Source organism: Eumetopias jubatus, unplaced genomic scaffold (assembly GCF_037043125.1).
Source record: "Eumetopias jubatus isolate StellerSeaLion01/CBP00866 unplaced genomic scaffold, mEumJub1_p1.0 scaffold_11, whole genome shotgun sequence".
Classification (NCBI taxonomy): domain Eukaryota; kingdom Metazoa; phylum Chordata; class Mammalia; order Carnivora; family Otariidae; genus Eumetopias; species Eumetopias jubatus.
In genome coordinates, this window is record NW_028274817.1 from 21,466,037 (window position 1) to 21,487,738 (window position 21,702).

The window sequence follows — 21,702 nt, forward strand, 5'->3', positions numbered from 1 at the left end:
GGAACACCGATGACAGAAAAGAAATCAGATTTATGAGGACATTCCTCTAGTTAAGAAGAGCAGTTTGAGTTCTCCTAGACAAACCAAAGCAAGGTTTTAAAAGAGAGGATACATCTAGAGTTATGTGAGAAAAATTAATAGGGCATGTTGCTCCAAAATTCCAAAATGATTTTTTTAATAATTGCAGATTATCATGGTGAGAAATTCTAGGGAACAGTAAACAAAAAAGAATAATATTACATGACTGCCCATGAGTTCATTTTTTTAAACTTACTTTTTAATTTATTTATCTGAGTAGAATTGACACACAATATTACATTAGTTTTAGGTGTACAACATAGTGATTCAACAAGTTTATACATTATGTTATGTCATGATTATATTCCTTGTGCTGTGCCTTTTATTCACATGATTTATTCTTTCTGTAACTAGAAACCCGTATCTCCAACTCCACATATTTTGTCCATCCTCCCCAAACCCCTCCCCTCTGGCAACTTCAGGTTTCTCTGTATTTATAGGTCTAATTCTACTTTTTGTTTATTCATTTTTTAAGATTCCACATATGAATAAAATCATACGGTATTTGCCCTTCTGACTTATTTCACTTAGCATAATAACCTCTAGGTTGATCCCTGTTGTCTCAAATGGCATAATCTCATCTTTTTTTATGGTTGTGTAGTGTTTTATAACAGTGCAATATCACATCATTCTTATCCATTTTTCTGATGATGGACACTTAGGTTGCCTCCATATCTTGGCTATTGTAAATAATGCTACAGGGAACATAAAGATACATATACCTTTTTGAATCAGTGTTTTGTTTTCTTTGGGTAAATACCCATTAGTGGGATTATTGGATCACATAGTATTTCTATTTTTAATTTTTTGAGGAACTTCCAAATTTTCCCATTTGCCATACTAACATTTTTCTAGATATGCCTCCTAAGGTAAGGAAAACAAAAGCAAAAATAAACAATTGAGACTACTTTTCAAACAAACAAAACAAAAACTTTGTACAGCAAAGGAAATCATCAACAAAGCAAAAAGGCAACCTACCAAATGAGAGAATATATTTGGAAATGATATATCTTATAAAGGGTCAATATCTAAAATATACCAAAAAATATATGCCTCAACACCAAAAAAACTGGATTAAAATTGGGGAGATGACCTGAACAGACAGTTTTCCAAAGTAGATATACAAATGGCCAACAGACATGAAAATTTCTCATCATTAATTATCAGGGAAATGCAAATCAAAACCATAATGAGATATCACCTTACATCTGTCAAATCACTAAAATAAAAGACAAGAAATAACAACTCTTGGTGAGCATGGGTACATTTTTTAAAGGGCAGCATTGCAAGTAACAAAGTATAAACTTAAGTCAATGTTTTCTTTTGTTTATAATTAATAGACTTTATGTTTCTTTCTGTTATAATTAATAGACTTTATGTTCTAGTTTACAGAATGTACAGAGTCCCAGTATACTCTTTCATTCCTCCTTCCCACAGTTAAATTTCCATTAGTGTGATTAACATTGAGCTAATAATCTGTAAGTAAAACCATAGTTTACATTAGAATTCACTCTTTGTGTTGTGCATTCTATAAGTTTTGAAAAATGTATAATGAGAGGTAGGCACCAATACAGTATCATACAGAATAGTTTTACTGCCTTAAAAATATTCTGTTTTCTGACTATTCATTCCTTCCTTTCTCCCCCCACCTCCAACACCTAGCAATCACTGATATTATTACTGTCTCAATTGTTTTGCCTTTTCCAGAATGTCAAAATATTGTAATCATATAGTATGTAGCCTTTTCAGATTGGATTTTTTCACTAGCAATATGTATTTAAGGGTCTTCCATATCTTTTCAGAGCTTGATGGCTCACTCTTTTTCACACTGAATAATATTCCATTACCTGGATCTATCACTGTGTGTTTATTCATTCATCTATTGAAAGGTATCTTGGTTGTTTCCAAGTTTTTACAGTTATGAGTAAAGCTGCTATAAACATTTGTGTGCAGGCTTGTGTGTGTGTTTGTGTGTGTGTAAGTTTCCAACTCATTTGGGTAAATATGAAATATTGCAATTGCTGGATTGAGTGATATGGCTATATTTAGTTTTGTAAAAAATTGCCACACTTTCTTGTAAAGTGACTGTACCATTTTGATTTCCCACCAGCAATGAACGAACATCTTGGTTGTTTCACATTCTAACCAACATTTGGTATTGTCAGTGTTGGAATTTTAGCCATCCTAGTGGGTTTGTAGTTGTATATCATTGTTATTTCACTTGAAATTTCTTGATGTCCTTTGACATTGAACATCTTTTCATATGTTTATTTGCCGTCCATTTATTTTATTCGTTGAGGTGAGCATGGGTACATTTTTTAAAGGACAGCATTGCATATTTTTGTCTGTTCATATCTTTGCCCATTTCTAAATGAGATGTTTATTTCCTTATCACGAAGTTTTGAGAGTTTTTTGGTGCATTTTGTGTACCATTCCCTCATCATCTGTATTTTTCAAATATTTTCTCCCATTCTGTAGCTTGTCTTTCCATTCTCCTAACAGTGTTCCACACAGAGAAGAAGTTTTTAATTTAAATGAAGTCGATATTATCCTTTTTTTTTTCCAGTGGAGCATGCTTCCGGTGTTGCATCTAAAACATGATCATCAAACCCAAGGTCACCTAGATTTTATACTGTTATATTCTAGGAGTTTTAAAATTTTGAGTTTTACTTAGTTTTATTATCTATTTTGAGTTAATTTTTGTAAAAGTTATAAGATTTGTGTGTGGATTCTTTTTTGTAAATTAAATACTTGTAAATTGTTATTATAAAAGAAGAGTGATGTTATAAGGTGAAATTGAAAGATGCTACAAAATGATAAAGTCATCCAAATGAGATTTATAAATAATGTTTAAACTAAAACAAATGAAATACCTAACAAGAAAATGAAAGTCTGATGCTGGGAAAGGGAATGTGATATTCATGGATAAAAAATAAAAGTGAATCTACTCAATTTCTACTGTGTTTTTCATCTATTCAGGCAAGATGAATTAGTTTCTGATCAGAGAATATGTAATCAACATTGGTAATAGAAAACTGCACCCAATGGTATGTCCAGAGAATATAAGAGAGCACCTGTTTAGTCTTGAAGTATTCAAGATTTCTGACTCAAACTATTTACATAATTAATTTATATCATCAAATCTGCCAACAAGTCTTCAGTCATTATGAAGCATATGAAAAGGATTAGATGCCTTAATTTGAAAAATGGTCCTTTAAGGGAACAGTATTTTGGTGACATGTCTCTTGATTTCAGTAAAATTACAAAATTTGTTATTAAATAAGTTGTTGATGATTACAAAATGAAACCAATGAGCACAATCAATACATTCATTTGTGTTTTGACTGGAATGCCAGACTAATACATCAGGGAACTATAACAGTAGACATAGTATGTTTATTTCAGCTGAGTCTCATTGTGTCTTTCTGGAAAAAAAAAAGAAAGATCTGTAGTAACAGATAATAAATTTAGGCTGATCTCTAACTAGTTGAACAACCTTACACAGTGCTGAGTTTTGAGTCACTATCAACCTAGAGTATATCCACTATTATAATGGCACAGACATCTCTCCTGAATAATATATAACAGATCTTGAGAGGAATTATGATGGCAGAGGAGTAGAGAATCCTAAATTCATCTGGTCCCTGGAATTCAGCTAGTTATCAAATCATTCTGAAAACCTGCAAAATCAATTGGAGATCTATGAAAAGATATGCTGCAATTCTACAAATAGAAAAGTGACCAGTTTTTGAAAGATAGGAGGTTCCAAAACTTGAATCTGGGGTGATATATTGGAGGATATGGCAGAGGGGAGGGAACCAGCTTAAGGAGGCTACCACAAAGTATTATAAGCAGCGGAGTGCAAAATTGGAACTTTTAGAAGTATGCTACAGTGGGGGACATCCCTGATTTAAAGCTGCTCAGGTGGCGAAGCAGGGTGGAATACCAGGTGGGACATGTGGTCTCAGAATCTCCATGGTCACAAGAAGAACAGGGATGTCTGAGAGCAACAGAATTCCCAGACATAAGAGTGGGGAAGTAGACTGAGAACAGCGAGCCTAGGTGCTGGCTTTCTGTTCTATAAACTGCAAACTGCTGCAGGGTCTTGTGACTGCTCCCCTGGCAGGGGCCCAGCAAAAGCAGAAGTCTCCCTCCCCTGAAAGGAACAGCATGTGTCCAAGCTGGAGAAATCTGTAAAATTTGGAGTTTTGAAACTCAGTTGCATGCCTGAGATAAAAACATTCAGTTACAGGCTGGGTGAGCACAGATTTTGGACAGAAACCAGGGACACAGGAGTGATTGGCTGCTTTTCTGTGAGGGATCACTGAAGAATGAGAGACACAAACTTTCAGCTCCAGGGCTAGAGAGCAGGGCACCACCATTTTAGTCCCACCCATTGGCGCTAAACACCTTCAGGGAGCGAAACAGCACCACATAGTGGAATCAGAAGCTGTTTACACTGAGCCCAGCCCCCTGGCAAGAGTAGGTCATTTTCTTCACAAGGGCAAGGGCACCTGAGAATTAGCATAACAGGCCCCCTTCCCCCAGAAGACCAAGAGGAACAACTGGTTAGCACTAAGTTTACTGATCATAGGGAACTGCAAAGCTTTAGCTCTTGGAGAAAACAGTATATAACATTCGTGTTTTTTTTTTTTATTATTTTTTAGTCTTTCAGTATTATTTTTCAGCTATTTCCTTATTTTTTCAATGCACTTTTTATTCTTTTTAAATTTTTATTTATACGTTATATATAACATATATTTCTTCTTTCTTTCCTATTTTGGGATCTAGTTTCTTTTAACAAACTGACCAAAATATACCCAGGATCTAGTTCTTTGTTTTGCTCTGTTTTGTTTCTTGTTTGAGTTTTTTCTTATTTAGTTTTGTTTTTGTTTTTCTTTTCTGTTTTTTTTTGTTGTTGTTGTTCATTTGTTTTTGTTATTTTTGTATTTCCTTTTTCATTCTTCTATTCTTTCCTGGAAAAAAAATGATGAGATGGAGAAATCCACCCTAAGTAAAGAACAGGAGGTAGTGCTCACTGCTAAGGATTTAATCAATACTGATATAAAATGTCTGAACTAGAATTTAAAACAAAGATTATAAAGGTGGGCTTGAAAAAAAGTGTAGAAGACACTAGAGAATCCCTTACTATAGAGATAGAAGAACTAAAATGTAGTCAGGCTGAAATTAAAAATGCTATTATTGAGATGGAATCCCAAATGGAGACTCTAAAAGTGAGGATAAATGAGGCAGAAGAGAAAGTCAATGATATAGAAGATAAAATGATGGAAAATAAGGAAGCTGAAAAGAAGAGAAAAAGACAAATACTGGATCATGAAGGGAGACGTACAGAACTCAGAGATTCCATAAGCAAAATAATGTCCTGATAATAGGGGTACCAGAAGATAAAGAGAGGAAGAGAGGGGCAGAAGGTGTATTTGAACAAATTATAGCTGAGAACTTCCTTAATCTGGGGAAGGAAACAGTCATTCAAGACCAGGAGGCACAGAGAAACCCCGAAAAATCAATAAAAATAGGTCAACAACTTGACATATAATACTAAAGTTTGCAAATTTCAAAGATAAAGGGAAAATCCTGAAATCAGCTCAGGAAAAGAGGTCCCTGACTTACAAGGGTAAAAACATAAGATTGGCAACAGACCTACCACAGAGACCTGGCAATCCAGAAAGGACTGTCAGGATATATTCAATGTACTAAATGGGAAAAATATGCAGCCAAGACTAGTTCACCCAGCAAGGCTGTCATTCAGTATAGAAGGAGAGCTGGTTTCCAGGACAAACAAAAACTAAAGGAGAATTCATGAACATTAAACCAAGCTGCAAAAAATTATTGAAGGGGTCCTTTGAGAGGAGAGAGAGCCCAAAAGTAACAAAGACCAGAAAAGAACAGAGACAATTTATGGAAACAAAGACTTTACAGGTAATACAATGACACTAAATCCATATCCATCAATAATTACTCTGAATGTAACTAGACTGAATGCTCCGATCAAAATACATATGGTATCAGAATGAATAAAAAACAAGACCCATTGATGCTGTTTATAAGATACTCATTCTAGACCCAAAACAATTCCAGATTGAAAATGAGGGGTTGGGAAACACTTTATCATTCTAATAGACATCAAAAGAAAGCTGGAGTAGCACTCCTTATATCAGACAAACTAGATTTTAAAACAAAGACTGTAATAAGAGATGAAGAAGGACACTATATCATTATAAAGGGGTACATAAAACAAGAAGACCTAACAACTGTAAAGATTTATGCCCCTAAATTGAGAACAGTCAAATATATAAGCCAAATAGTAACACAATTAAAGAAGCTCATTGATAACATTACAATAGCAGCAGGGGACTTTAATACCTCACTCATAGCAATGGACAGATCACCTAGTCAGAAGATCAATATGGAAACAAGGGCTTTGAATGCCACACTGGACCAGATGGACTTAAGTGATAAATTCAGAGCATTTCATCCTAAATCAGCAGAATACACATTTTTCTCAAGTGCACAAGGAACATTCTTCAGAATAGATCACATACTGGGTCACAAAAAAGGACTCAACCAGTAAAAAGACAGATTATATGATGTATATTTTTCCAGAACAAAATGTTTTAAAACACGAAGTCAACCATAAGAAAAAAATTGGAAGGAACACAAACACATGGAGTTTAAAGAGCCTCCTACTAAGGAATGAGCTGGGCAACAAAATTAAAAAAGAATTTAAAAAATTGCATGGAAGCAAATGAAAATGAAAACATGACAGTTCAGAACCTTTGGGATGCAGCAAAGTCTGTCCTATGGGGGAATTATATAGCATAACAGGCCTTTCACAAGAATCAAGAAAAGTATCAAATACACAACCTAAACTTACACCTAAAGGACCTGGAAAAATAACAGCAAATGAAGCCTAAATCCAGCAGCAGAAGAGAAATAATAAAGATTAGAGCAAAAATAATGATATAGAAATTAAAAAAAAAATCATTAGAACAGACTAAGAGCTAGTTCTCTGGAAGAATTAATAAAATTGATAAACCCCAGGCCAGACTTATCAAAAAGATAAGAGAAAGGACCCGAATAAATAAAATCGTGAATGAAAGAGTAGAGATCACAATCAACACCAAAGAAATGCAATTATAAGAGAATATAATGAGCAATCATATGCCAACAAATTATGCAATCTGGAATAAATGGATAAATTCCTAGAAACACATTAACTACCAAAACTGAAACAGAAAGAAATAGAAAACTTGAACAGAACCATAACCAGCATAGAAATGGAAGCTGTAATAAAAAATCTGCCAACAAACAAGAGGCAACCGCCAGATGAATTCCCAGGGGGAATTCTACCAAAAATTTAAAACAGAAGTAATATCTATTCTTCTGAAACTCTTCCAAAAAAATAGAAGTGGAGGGAAAACTTCCAGACTCATTCTATAAGGCCAGCATTATTTTGATCCCAAAACCAAAGACTCCACTAAAAGGAGAATTACAGACCAATGCCCCTGATGAATATAGATGCAAAAATTCTCATCAAGATGCTAGTTAATAGGATCCAAAAATAAGTAAAAGATTATTCAGCATGACTGGGTAGGATTTATTCTTGGGCTGCAGGGGTGGTTCAACATCTGCAAATCAATGTGATACATCACATTAATAAAAGAAAGGATGAGAATAATATGATCCTCTCAGAAGATACAGAAAAAGCATTTGACAAAATACAGCATCCTTTCTTGAAGAAAACTCTCCACAGTGTAGGGATAGGAGGAAAATACTTTAATATCATAAAAGCCATCTATGAAAAACTCATAGTGGATATCATCCTCAAGGGGAAAAACCTGAAAGTTTTTCACCTAAGGACAGGGACACAACAAGGATGTCCACACTCACCACTGTTGTTCAATATAGTATTGGAAGTCCTAGCCTCAGCAATCAGAAAACAAAAAGAAATAAAAGACATCCAAATCAGCAAAGAAGTCAAACTTTCACTCCTTGCAGATGACATGATACCTGTAGAAAACCCAAAAGAATCCACTAAAAAATTGCTAGAACAGACACAGCGATTCAGCAGTTACAGGATACAAAATCAATGCACAGAAGTCAGTTGCATTTCTATACGCTAACACTGAGGCAGAAGAAAGAGAAATCAAGGAATCCATCCCATTTACAATTGTACCAAAAACCATAAGATACCCAGGATTAAACCTAACCAAAGAGGTAAAAAAATATGTACTCTGAAAACTACAACACTTATGAATGAAATTGAGGAAGACACAAAAAAAAAATGGAAAAACTTTCCATGCTCATGGATTGAAGGAACAGATATTGCTAAAATGTCTATGCTACCCAAAGCAATCTATACTTTTAATGCAATTCCTATCAAAGTACCATTGACATTTTTTCACAAAGCTGAAGCAAACAACTCTAAAACTTGTATGGAACCACAAAAGATCCCAAATAACCAAAGGAATGTTGAAAAAGAAAACCAAAACTGGAGGCATCACAATTCAGGACTTCAAGCTATATTACAAAGCAGTGATCATCAAGACAGTATGTTACTAGCATAAAAACAGACACATAGATCAATGGAACAGAATAAAGAACCCAGAAATGGACCCTCAAGTCTATGGTCAACTAATCTTTGACATAGTGGGAAAAAATAACCAATGGAAAAAAGACAGTCTCTTCAACAAATAGTGCTGGGAAAATTGGACAGCCACATGTAGAAGAATGAAACTGAACCACTTTTTCACACCATACACAAAAATAAACTCAAAGTGGATTAACGACTTAAATATAAGACAGGAATCCATCAGAATCCTAGAGAAAAACAGCAAAGTGTTTGACCTCAGCTGCAACAACTTCTTGCTAGACACATCACCAGAAGCAAGGTAAACTATAGCAAAAATGAACTATTGGGACTTCATCAGAATAAAAACTTTTGCACAACAAAGGAAACAGTCAACAAAATGAAAGGGCAACCTGCAGAATGGGAGAAATTATTTGCAAATGTCTTATCAGATAAAGGGCTAGTAGCCAAAATCTATAAATAACTTATCAAATTCAACACCCAAAGAAAAATAAGTGCAGTAAAGAAATGGGCAGAAGACATGAACACACATTTCTCCAAAGACATACAAATAGCCAAAACACACATGAAAAAATGCTCAATGTCACTTGGCATCAAGGAAATACCAGTCAAAACCACAATGAAATACTACCTCACACCAGTCTAAATGGCTGAAATTAGCAAGTCATGAAACAACAAATATTGGCAAGGATGCGGAGACAGGGTAACTGTCTTACACTGTTGGTGGCAATCCAAACTGGTGCAGCCACTCTGGAAAACAGTATGGAGGTTCCTCAAAAAGCTAAAAATAGAACTACCCTAAAACCCAGCGATTGCACTACTAGATACAAACATAGTGATTTGAAGGGGCACATGCACCCCAATGTTTATAGCAGCAATGTCCACAATAGCCAAAATATGAGCCCAGATGTCCATTGATAGATGAATGGATAAAGAAGTGGTAAATATATATACAATGGACTATTACTCAGCTATCAAGAAGAAAGAAACCTTCCCATTTGCAATAATGTTGATTAAACTAGAGGGTATTGTGCTAAATGAAATTATTCAGTCAGAGAAAGACAAATACCATATGATTTCACTCATATGTGGAATTTAAGAAGCAAAACAGATGAACATAGGGGAAGGAAAGGAAAAAAAAGAAAAACAGAAAGGGAGGTAAAGTATAAAAGAATTTAACTATAGGGAATAAACTGAGGGTTGCTGGAAAGGAGGTGGGTAGGGGGATGTGGTAATTGGGTGATGAGCATTAAGAGGGGCAACTTGATATAATGAGCACTGAGTGTTACATGCAGCTGATGGATCACTCAATTCTCCCTCTGGAACTAATAAAAAAAATTAAGGTGTAAAGCAAAAATAATAATGATAATAATATATAGCAGATCTTAAGAAGAATATTGATGGTATTCAGTTATAATTTGAATATAACATTAGGATGAAAAGAAGACTTAGTATGTTAAAACCAAAAATGCCTTTCTCATAGATGAGTTGAGTGTAACCAAATGAATTATTAGATGTGTATGTAAAGTCTTACAGTTAGATCAATAATTTTTATTTATACCACAATATTGTTGAAAAGCCTGGTTATATTTTATCTAAAATTAAAACTCTGGGAGTCCCTGGGTGGCTCAGTCGTTAAGCGTCTGCGTTTGGCTCAGGACATGATCCGAGGGTCCTGGGATTGAGCCCCACGTCGGGCTCCCTGCTCCGTGGGAAGCCTGCTTCTCCCTCTCCCACTCCCTCTGCTTGTGTTCCCTCTCTCGCTGTCTCTCTCTCTCTGACAAATAAATAAAATCTTTAAAAACAAATAAATTAATTAAATAAAATAAAATTAAAACTCTGTTGGTGGGATACACATTTTGCTGAATTCACATATTTTAAGGAATACTTTTTATTTATTTATTTATTTGATGGAGAGAGAGACAGCTAGAGAGGAAGCAGGAATGGGGGGGTGGGAGAGGGAGAGGCAGGCTCCCGGCCGAGCAGTGAGCCCGATGTGGGGCTCGATCCCAGGACCCTGGGATCATGACCTGAGCCAAAGGCAGACGCTTAATGACTGAGCCACCCAGGCGCCCCTTTTAAGGAATACTTTAAAAAGGAAAAATATCTATCAGTTAGAATTGGAATAAGCTACTTTGGATGGCCCTATCTTCAGTAACACTGGCAGTTTTAAAGCAGAGGCTAGAAAAAATCTATTATTATATTGGGGGAAATTTCAATTATTCAATGGAGATTTCAATTAAATAAACGTTAAGGTACCTTCTGACTGCAGTTGACTAGACAGTATTTTTAAAGTATGCAATTTTTTTTGTTTGGAAAATCTTCTCAAACTACTGTGAAATGAATATCCATAGTATGTAAAATCTCCATTTTGTTCTCATCACTAGCTTCTTACTATATCTCCATAGTTGCACATTAACCACACACTGGCATAGTCAGGCGAAATCAGTTCCCTGTTGTTCTCTGATAGAAAAAAAAATATTTTAATATTATAGTAGTATTTTATTTTCATTGTCACAGTATTGTTGGGTGGTACAATGGTTAATTGCCTGGCTGTTTAATATTGCATCAGCCTGGACACTGCTGTTTAATAATATAATGGCTTACATTTTAACAATTACAATTCTATTCATTAGATGGAAACACATTTGCATGCTGACAATAAATGAGGGGCAAACAGGAGTTTCTTTAAAGGTTCAACTAGAAACAGAAACAGTAAGTGTAAAGTCAATAATTAGAATCCCATGCCACTGAAGATTACTTTTTATTGGGAATAGCTAATAGACCTGGTCGCTGATTTTTAGAAAAATAATTTTCTATTTTCTGAGACACATGTTGTCATAATTTACCTTGGCAATCTCAAACCCTCTAGGAACCACAAGATTAACACCAATTAGTGAAAAATTGTGTCTATGCTGATATCAACTGAATTGTACATTTAACTGATGGCTGATGACTATCTGTGAGTATTAGCAAATTTTAAAGCTATAAACAATTTTTAAAAGAAGAGTATTATGCTTGTGTCTATTTATTTCCTTTCTCAAATTTATAAAATATTATTTGTTATTCTGATAATCATATGATGACTAAGAATAATACAAAATTTCAAATTAAAGCCACAGATTTTTATTTAAAAGTTTTTAGATTATGACTTTTAATAATATGTCTGGGTATTGGTGCATTTTTATTTTTATTTATTTATTTATTTTCAAATTTTTATTTAAATTCTAGTTAGTTAACATATAGTGTAATATTGGTTTCAGGAGTAGAATTTAGTGATTCATCACTTACATATAACACCCAGTGCTCAATACAAGTGCCCTCCATAATACCCATCACCCAGTTAGCCCATCTCTCTGCCATCAACCATCATTTTATTCTCTATAGTAAAGAGACTAATATGGTTTGCTTCCCTCTTTTTTTCCCTCTATTATGTTAATCTGTTTTGATTCTTAAATTCCACATATGAATGAAATCATATGGTATTTGTCTTTCTCTGGGTTATTTTGCTTAACATAATACACTCTACCTCTATCCACATCATTACAAATGGTGAGATTTCATTCTTTTTGATGTCTGAGTAATATTCCATTGTGATATATTATACCATCTCTTCTTTATCTATTCATCAGTTGATGGACATTTGGGCTCTTTCTATAATTTCACTATTGTTGATAATGCTGTAATAAACATCAGGGTGCATGTGCACCTTTGAATCAGTATATTTGTATTCTTTGTTTAAATACCTAGTAGTGCAATTGCTGGGTCATAGGATAATTCGATTTTTAACCTTCTGAGGAACCTCCATACTATTTTCCAGAGTGGTTGCACCAGTTTGCACTCCCACTAACTGTGTAAGACTGTTCCCCTTTATCCACATCCTGAACAATATCTGTTGTATCCTATGTTGTTATTTTTAGCCATTCTGACAGGTATGAGGTGATATCTCATTGTGGTTTGATTTCTATGTCCCTGATGATGAGTAATGTGGAGCGTCTTTTCATTTGTCTGCTAGCCATCTGGATGTCTTCTTTGGAAAAATGCCTATTCATGTCTTCTGCCCATTTCCTAATTGGATTATTTGGTTTTTGAGTATTCAGTTTGATAAGTTCTTTATAGACTTTGGATGCTAACCTTTTTTTTTTAATTTTTTTATTGTTATGTTAATCACCATATATTACATCATTAGTTTTTGGTGCAGTGTTCCATGATTCATTGTTTGTTCATAACACCCAGTGCTCCATGCAGAACGTGCCCTCCTCAATACCCATCACCAGGCTAACCCATCCCCCTACCCCCCTCCCCTCTAGAACCCTCAGTTTGTCTTTCAGAGTCCATCATCTCTCATGGTTCGTCTCCCCCTCTGACATACTCCCCTTTTCTTCCTCTCCTGTTATCTTCTTCTTTTTCTTTTTTCTTAAAATATGTTGCGTTATTTGTTTCAGAAGTACAGAACTGTGATTCAACAGTCTTGCACAATTCTCAACGCTCACCGGATGCTAACCTTTTAAAAGATATCTCATTGCAAAATTCTTTTCCCATTCTGTAGGCTTTTACTTCTGTTGATTGTTTCCTTCACTGTGTGGAAGCTTTTTATCTTTATGATGTCCCAATAGTTCATTTTTGCTTTTGTTTCCCTTTTATCTGAAGACGTATCTAGTAAGAAGTTGCTATAGCTGATTTCAAAGAGGTTTCTGCCTATGTTTTCCTCTAGGATTTTTATGGCTTCCTAGCTCAGATTTAGGTCATTCATCCATTTTGAATTTATTTTTGTGTATGGTGTAAGATAGTTGTCCAGGTTCATTCTGCATGTTGCTGTCCAGTTTTCCCAACACCATTTGTTGAAGTAACTGTCTTTTTCTATTGGATATTATTTCCTGCTTTGTCAAAGATTAGTTGATCCTGTAGCTGTGTGTCCATTTTTGTTTTTTCTATTCTGCTCCATTGATCTATGTATCTTTTTTGTGTCAGTATAAAATTTGCATTCCCTTGGGGCACCTGAGTGGCTTAGTCATTAAGCGTCTGCTTTCGGCTCAGGTCATGATCTCAGAGTCCTGGGATCGAGGCCCACATCAGGCTCCTGGCTAAGAGGGGGAAGCCTGCTTCTCCCTCTCCCACTCCCCCTGCTTATGTTCCCTCTTTTGCTATCTCTCTCTGTCAAATAAATAAATAAAATCTTAAAACAAAAAAAACAAAACAAAACAAAATTTGCATTCCCACAAACTGTATAAGACTGTTTCTGATTCTTAGAAAAATAATTTTCTATTTTCTTGAAGACTACAGCTTTGTAATATAGCTTCAGGTCCAGAATTGTGATGCCTCCAGCTTTGTTTTTCTTTTTCAAGATCGCTTTCACTATTCGGGTTCTCTTGTGGTTCCACACAAATTTTGGAATTGTTTGTTCTAGCTCTGTGAAAAATGCTGGTGGTATTTTGATAAGGATTGCATTAAATGTGTAGATGGCTTTGGGTAGTATAGACATTTTAACAATATGTGTTCTTCCAATCCATGAGCATGGATTGTTCTTCCACTTCTTTCTGCTATCTTTTATTTCTTTCATAAGTGTTCTGTAGTTTTCAGGGTATAGATCTTTTACCTCTTTGGTTAGGCTTATTCCTAGGTATTTTATGCTGTTTGGAGCAATTGTAAATTGAATTGATTTCTTGATTTCCTTTTCTGTTGCTCCATTATTGGTGTATGGAAATGCAACAGATTTCCATACATTGATTTTGTATCTTGCAACTTTGCTGTATTCATGTATCCGTTCTAGCAATTGTTTGGTGGAATCTTTCAGGTTCTCTATGTAGAGTATCACATCCTGTGGTCTGCAAAGAGTGAAAGTTCGACTTCTTCCTTACTGATTTGGACTCCTTTTATTCTTTTTTTGCTGTCTGATTTCTGAGTCTAATTCTTCTGATACTATGATAAATAACATGGTGAGAGTGGATATTCCTGTCTTGTTCCTGACCTTAGAGGAAAAGCTCTCAGTTTTTCCCCATTGAGGATGATATTAGCTGTATGTCTTTCATATATGGCCTTTGTGATCTTGAGGTATGTTCTCTCTATCCCTACCTTGTTGAGAGTTTTTATCAGGAATGGATGCTATATTTTGTAAAATGCTTTCCTGTATCTATTGAGAAGGTCATATGGTTCTTATGCTTACTTTTATTAATCTGTACCTATTGAGAAGGTCATATGGTTCTTACGCTTACAATGTGTACCACATTGATTGACTTGCGAATATTGAACCATCACTGCAGTCCAGGAATAAATCCCACGTGATCCTGGTGAATAATTCTTTTAATATACTGTTGGATTGGATTTTGCTGTTATCTTGTTAAGAATGTTTGCATCCATGTTCATCAGGGATACTGTTCACCTGTATTTTTCCTTTTTTAAAAAAAATATTGTTATGTTAATCACTATACATTACATCATTATTTTTCCTTTATGAAGGGTTTTTTCTCTGCTTTTGGAATCAAGGTAATGCTGGCCTTGTAGAGTAAATTTGGATGTTTTCCTTCCATTTCTATTTTTTGGAACAGTTTGAGAAGAATAGGTTTTAACTCTTTTTTAAATGTCTGGTAGAATTCCCCTGAAAAGCGATCTGGCCCTGGACTTTTTTTGTTGGGAGATTTTTGATACTGACTTATTTATTTTTATTTTTTTAATGGTTATGGGTCTATTCAAATTTTCCATTTCTTTCTGTTTCAGTTTAGGTAGTTTGTATGTTTCTAGGAATTTTTACATTTTCTCCAGTTTTTCCAGTTTGTTGGCATATAATTTTTCATAATATTCTCATAATTTTTTGTATTTCTTCTGTGTTGGTTGTGATCTCTCTTTTTTCATTTGTGATTTTATTTGGGTGTTTTCTCTTTTCTTTTTAATAAGTCTGGCTAAGGGTTCATCAATTTTATTAATTCTTTCAAAGAACCAGCTCTTAGTTTCATTGATCTCTTCTACTGTTTTTTTTGTTTGTTTGTTTCCATATCATTTATTTCTGCTCTATGTTTTTATTATTTCCCTTCTTCTGCTAGTTTTAGGCTTCATTTGCTCTTCCTTTTCTAGCTCCTTAGGTGTAAAATTAGGTTCTGTATTTGAAACTTTTAATGGTTCTTGAGGTAGGCCCGTATTGCCATATACTTCCATCATATGACCACCTTTGAAGGATCCCAAAGGTTCTAGACTGTCACGTTTACATTTTCATTTACTTCTATGTGTTTTTTTATTTCTTCTTTAATTTCCTGGTTAACCCATTCTTTATTTAGTAGGATCTACTTTAACTTACATGTATTTGTGGTCTTTCTAAAGTTTTTCTTTTGGTTGACTTTAAGTTTCATACCATTGTGGTCTGAAAATATATATGGTATGATCTCCATCTTTTTGTACTTGTTGAGGACTGATTTATGACCCAGTATGTAATCTATTCTGGAAAACATTCCATGTGCACTTGAAAAGAATGTGTATTCTGCTGCTTTAGGATAAAATGTACTTTTTAAGAGATTTTACTTATTTATTTGAGAGAGAGAAAGAGTGAGAGAGCATGAGTCATATGGAAGGGCAGAGGGAAAAGGAGAAGCAGACTCCCTTTTGAGCAGGGATCCTGACATGGGAATTGATCTCAGTGCCCTAGCATCATGACCTGAGCTGAAGGCAGATACTTAACTAACTGAACCACCCAGGCACCCCTGGATGAAATGTTTTAAATATATCTGTTAAGTCTATCTGATTCAGTGTGTCATTCAAAGCCATTGTTTTCTTGTTGAATTTCTGCTTAGATTATCTGTCTATTGCTGTAAGTTGGTTGTTAGAATCCCCTAATATTATTGTATTATTATCAATGAGTTGCTTTATGTTTATTATTGATTTATATATTTGGGTTTTCCCACGTTGTGGGCCTAGACATATTTGTTAGATCTTCTTGTTGGATAGATCTTTTTATTATGATATAGTACCTTTCTTCATATTTGATTACAGACTTTGGTTTAAAATCTAGCTTGTGTGATACAAATATGGCTCCTCTGGTATTCTTTTGACTTCTGTTACCACAAGAAATGTTCTCTATCTCCCACTTTCAATCTGCAGGTGTAATTAGGTCTAGAATCAGTCCCTTGTAAGCAGCATATAGATTGGTCTTGGTTTTCTATCCATTATGATACCACATGTCTTTTGATTGGGGCATTTAGTCCATTTATATTAAGAGTGATTATTGATGGATATAAATTTAGTGCAATTGTATAAAGTCAGTGTTCCTGGAGATTTTCTCTGTTCCTTTCTAGTCTTTGTTGCTCTCAGTCTTACTTTCCCCCTCAAAGAGTCTTCTTTAATATTTCTTGCCGGGTGGCTTAGTGATCATGAACTCCTTTAGTTTTTGTTTGTCTAGGAAATTCTTTATCTCCTCTATTCTGAATGGCAACCTTGCTGGATAAAGTATTCTTGGCTGCATAAGTTTCCCATTTAGCACTTTGAATATATCATGCCACTGTCTTCTGCCCTGCCACATTTCTGTGGATAGATCTCTGCTAACCTGATTTGTCTTCCTTTGTAGGTTAAGGGTTTCTTTTCCCTTGTTGCCTTCAGGATTCTTTCCTTGTCTCTCTATTTTTTTTTTCCAGATTTTACTACCATATGTCTTGGTTTTGGCCTGCTTTTGTTGATTTGATGGGTGTTTTCTGTTCCTTCTGTATTTGGATGTCTGTTTCTCTCCCCCAGATTAGGGAAGTTTTCTTCTGTAATTTGCTCAGGTAAACCTTCTGCCCCCTTTTTCCTCTCTTCTTCTTCTGGGACTCCTATGATATGAATGTTGTTACACTTTACGGAGTTGCAGAGTTCCCTAAGTCTACATGCATGATCCAATATTTTTCTTTCCCTCTTATTCTCAGCTTCATTCTTTTCCATAATTTTATCTTCTTTATCCTTTATTCATTTCTCTGTTTCTTCCATTTTTGTGGTTATTATATCCCATCAGTTTTGCATCTTGGTTATAACACTTTTTATTTCAACCTGACTACTTTTAAGTCTTTTATCTCTGCTATAAGTGTCTCTGTGGTTTCTTCTATGTTTTATCAAGCCCAGCTAGTATCCTTATGATTGTTGTTTTAAATTCTGACTCAGGCATATCACTTATATCTATTTTAATTAGCTCCCAGGCTGTGGCCTCTTGTTCTTTCTTTTTGGATGAATTCTTCTGTCTTAGCAGTTTGTCTAAGACTCTGTCTTTTGTCTATTAGAAAAACCTGTGCCTTGTCCTATTTCCACTACAGCTGAAGCTTTGCAGCATTCTATCATCAGTAGACCTGGTACATGCAGGAGTTATATGCTGGTCTTCTGGGAGTGGATCTTGCTACAACTCTAGCTCTTAATCACACCTGACCTAGTAAAAAAGGCACCTGCAGAGAGCACAGGGGAGAAGCTTGTTGTAAGCAACTCAAGCCTCCACTTTGGGATGCTGTGCTGCTCACTGAAGTCCAGCCCCGCTGATGGGCAAGGGTAAAATTGGCATAGGCCCACTCTCTTCCCCAGAGAGGGGAGTTCATGCCTTCCAGTGTTCAGGAATCCCTCCCAGAAGAGCCAACAATCTCCCCTCTTATTTCCAAGGCTTCTGTCAGATACCTGCCTTCACCCTGTCTGTGTATGAGCCGTCTGCCTGACTGGTGGTGTAGTACTCTTGTGTTTAATCTAAACATGCAGCTGGATTTCAAAACTCCAGATTTTAGGGGTCCAGTCAGGAACGAACCCTCACTGATCCTCTAGAGGTGGATCTCACTCAGTTGTGACTGGTACTGGTTTGTCCCAGAAAAGCAGTCATATGACCACACAGGGGCTTGGATTTTATGGTAAAGTGCAGTGAAAAGTTGGCACTCAGGTTTAGCTGCCCTTAGCAGGCATCTCTGCCCCTATGCTAATGAACAAGGCAGTTCAATGACACCTGCTTACTCTTTTGTCCCCTAAGAGGCAATGCCACCTCTCCCAAATGCACTCCAAGAAGGGGAAGTGTCTCTCCCAGTATGACACAGGGGATACTCAGAGCATGCTGTCTGTTCCCAGGCCTCTGCCTTCCATCTCCACAGGAGCAGTGCTATGCTACACCCAACAGCTCAACTCTGGAGATAGAACAGACCTCAGAAACTTCAGACTTTCAGCTCCACTACTTGTAAAAAACTTGCAATAATCAGCTCCTCTAGTTTTCCCAGTCAATGGTTTTGGGGAAGTGTTTTTCTTGTATAATCCCCTATGTGCTGCTTTTTCTCTCTCTTTCTCTCTATCTCCTCTCTCCATGACTTCATGATCAGGATTCCCTCCCTCTCTCCCTTCCACAGCACTCATGATTCTTTTCTCCCCCAAATTTCTTCTCTGCACCTCCTACCTTCCACAATGTGGCCTCTTTTCTTCTTCTAATTGTGTAGTGTGTTCTCTCAGTTTTTAGATCAATTTCCTGGGTGTTCAGAATAATTTGATAATTATCTAGCTGTGTCAAGGGAGGAGGCAAACATAAGCTTCAGGAATAATTCTTGTTCCCACAGGCCAGAGTTGGAAACCTCATAATGTATGGAGCATCAGAAAGAATACTCAAGAGGGTGTTGTTTCAGTAAGGAGGCAAAATTATTCCTAGAATAAAGCCTACTTTGTTCTTATCTAATAAGCTTAAGTCAAATTCCTAAGTGATGAACTATTTCCAAGTGAAATAATTATGCCAAAAACACCTAAACACTATTTGTAAGAATACAATGGTATCTAGTATTCAACAGCAAAACAAAATCAGAGTGTCAGACATTCAGTAAAAAGTTGCAGTGCATAAATAGAAACAGGGATATATTATACCAAAAAGAGAAAATACAACTTAATAGAAACAGTCTCAGAAAGGATAGAAATGATAGAATTAATATAAGACATTAAAATTAGTATGACTATATTCCATATGTTCAAGAAAGTAGGGAAAACATTGAGTGTGTTAAGTAGATACATGCAATATATAGAAAACCCAAATAAAACTTCAAAAGATGACAAATACAATGTATGAAATGAAAAAAATAACTATATGGGATCATGCAGTTTAGACATTACAAATGAAACAAAACTTAGGGAACTTAAAGAGATAGCAATCAAAATAATTCAAAATGAAACAGTGAGGCATTAAACTTCCTGATTTCAAACTATATTATAAAGCTATAGTAATCAAAGCAGTATGATACTAGCATAAAAACAAACACATGGACCAATGGAACAGAATAGAAAGCCTAGAAATAAATCCATGCATATATGGTCAACTAATATTTGAAAAGAGAGCCAAGAATTCTCAACAAAGAAAAGACAGATTCTTCAATAAATGGTGCTAATGGAATTATATATTTACATGTAGAAGAATAGAACCATACTCCCATCTTACAATATTCACAAAAATTAACTCAAAATGGATTGAAGACTTCAAAGTAGGATCTGAAACCATGAGATTCCAAAAAGAATACATAGATGGTAAACTCCTTTGCATGGGTCTTGGCAATGATACCTTGGATATGACAAGGCAACAAAAATAAAGGTAAAGGTAACAAAAGTAAAAATAAACAAGTGGAACCACATCAAACTAAAACACTTCTGCAAGAAAAAAAATACTAATAAAATGAAAAGGCAACCTATGTCAGAAGCAACACTCTCTTTGGAAGCTCTAAGAGAGAATCCTTTCTTGCTTCTTCCATCTTCTGGTACCTTCACATGTTCTTTCGCTTGTTTCTATATCACTCCAATCTCTGCCTTCATCTTAAATTGATTTCTCCTCTCTTTTGTCTTCTTTTGTCTGTTACAAATCTCACTGTTTCTTTATTTTGTAAAGGCATTTATCAATGGATTTGGGACTCACTCAAATAATCCAGGGTGATCCCAAGAGCCTTAGCTTAATTACATTTGAAAAGTTCCTTTTTCCAAATAAGGTAACATTCAGTTTCCACATTATCCAGGGATTTTACATATACATATCTTTTGGGGAGCTACCACCAACCCATTATAGAGAGAATCTGTTTCTTATCCTTTTCAGCTTCTGGTGGCTGCTGCACCTTTTGTTTCATGGTTTACTTTCCATCTTCAAAGTAAGCAATGGTCAGTTTCATCTTCCTCACATTATATTGCTCTGACTGACTTTCCAGCTCCCTACCTTTAAAGTTTTTAAAGTATTTAAAAAGTTTTAAATACCTAATTTACTTATAAGGTCAAGAGAATAAGAATTGGGCATTTTGGGGGAACAGTTATTCTGCCTACCACACTATAGAAAAGATGCCCTTTGTTCATCAGAGAGACATAGTTTTCCCATATTTTTAATAAACATTTTCCAGGTCCATAATAAAATAATCAGACTTTTTAAATTTCCAGTCAAATTATTATCCAAATCTTATTTTTTTAATTTTTATAAATTAATTTTACTTATTTGAGAGACAGAAAGCACAAGCAGGAGGGAGAAGCAGAAGGAGAGGGAGAAGCAGGCTCCCAGCTGAGCAGGGAGCCCCACGTGGGGCTCGATCCCAAGACCCTGGGATCATGACCTGAGCCTAAGGCAGACGCTTAACTGACTGAGCCACCTAGATGCTCCTCCAATCAAATTCTAAAATGATAGCACAAAGTTGATGCTATTTTCTCTTCAAGAAAGCTGTAGCTAAAGAATGTTTATAAATTTAATTATGTTTGGATTCATCATATATAACTTTGTGCTCGACTTTGCTAATATTTATTCATGTACAGAGTTTTGTTTTTCATCCTTTGAAATGAAAATAAGTCAGAGGATATTGACTGGATTATATTGGTTTAATTACATTATTTTTACTATGAAGTTTTTTTTAATGATAATTCAGAAGTCATATCAGGGGTTTTAACTATAAAATGTCTTGCAAAAGAAAAGTGAAGTGTCATTTTATCTTGGGCTATAGAAATGGAAATATGCTGAATTGTTTGTTTATTTTATTTTTGTTTTATGCTCTGATTAATGATGACCTTTTGTATTTAAGCAAATGTAATTATTACTGACATTA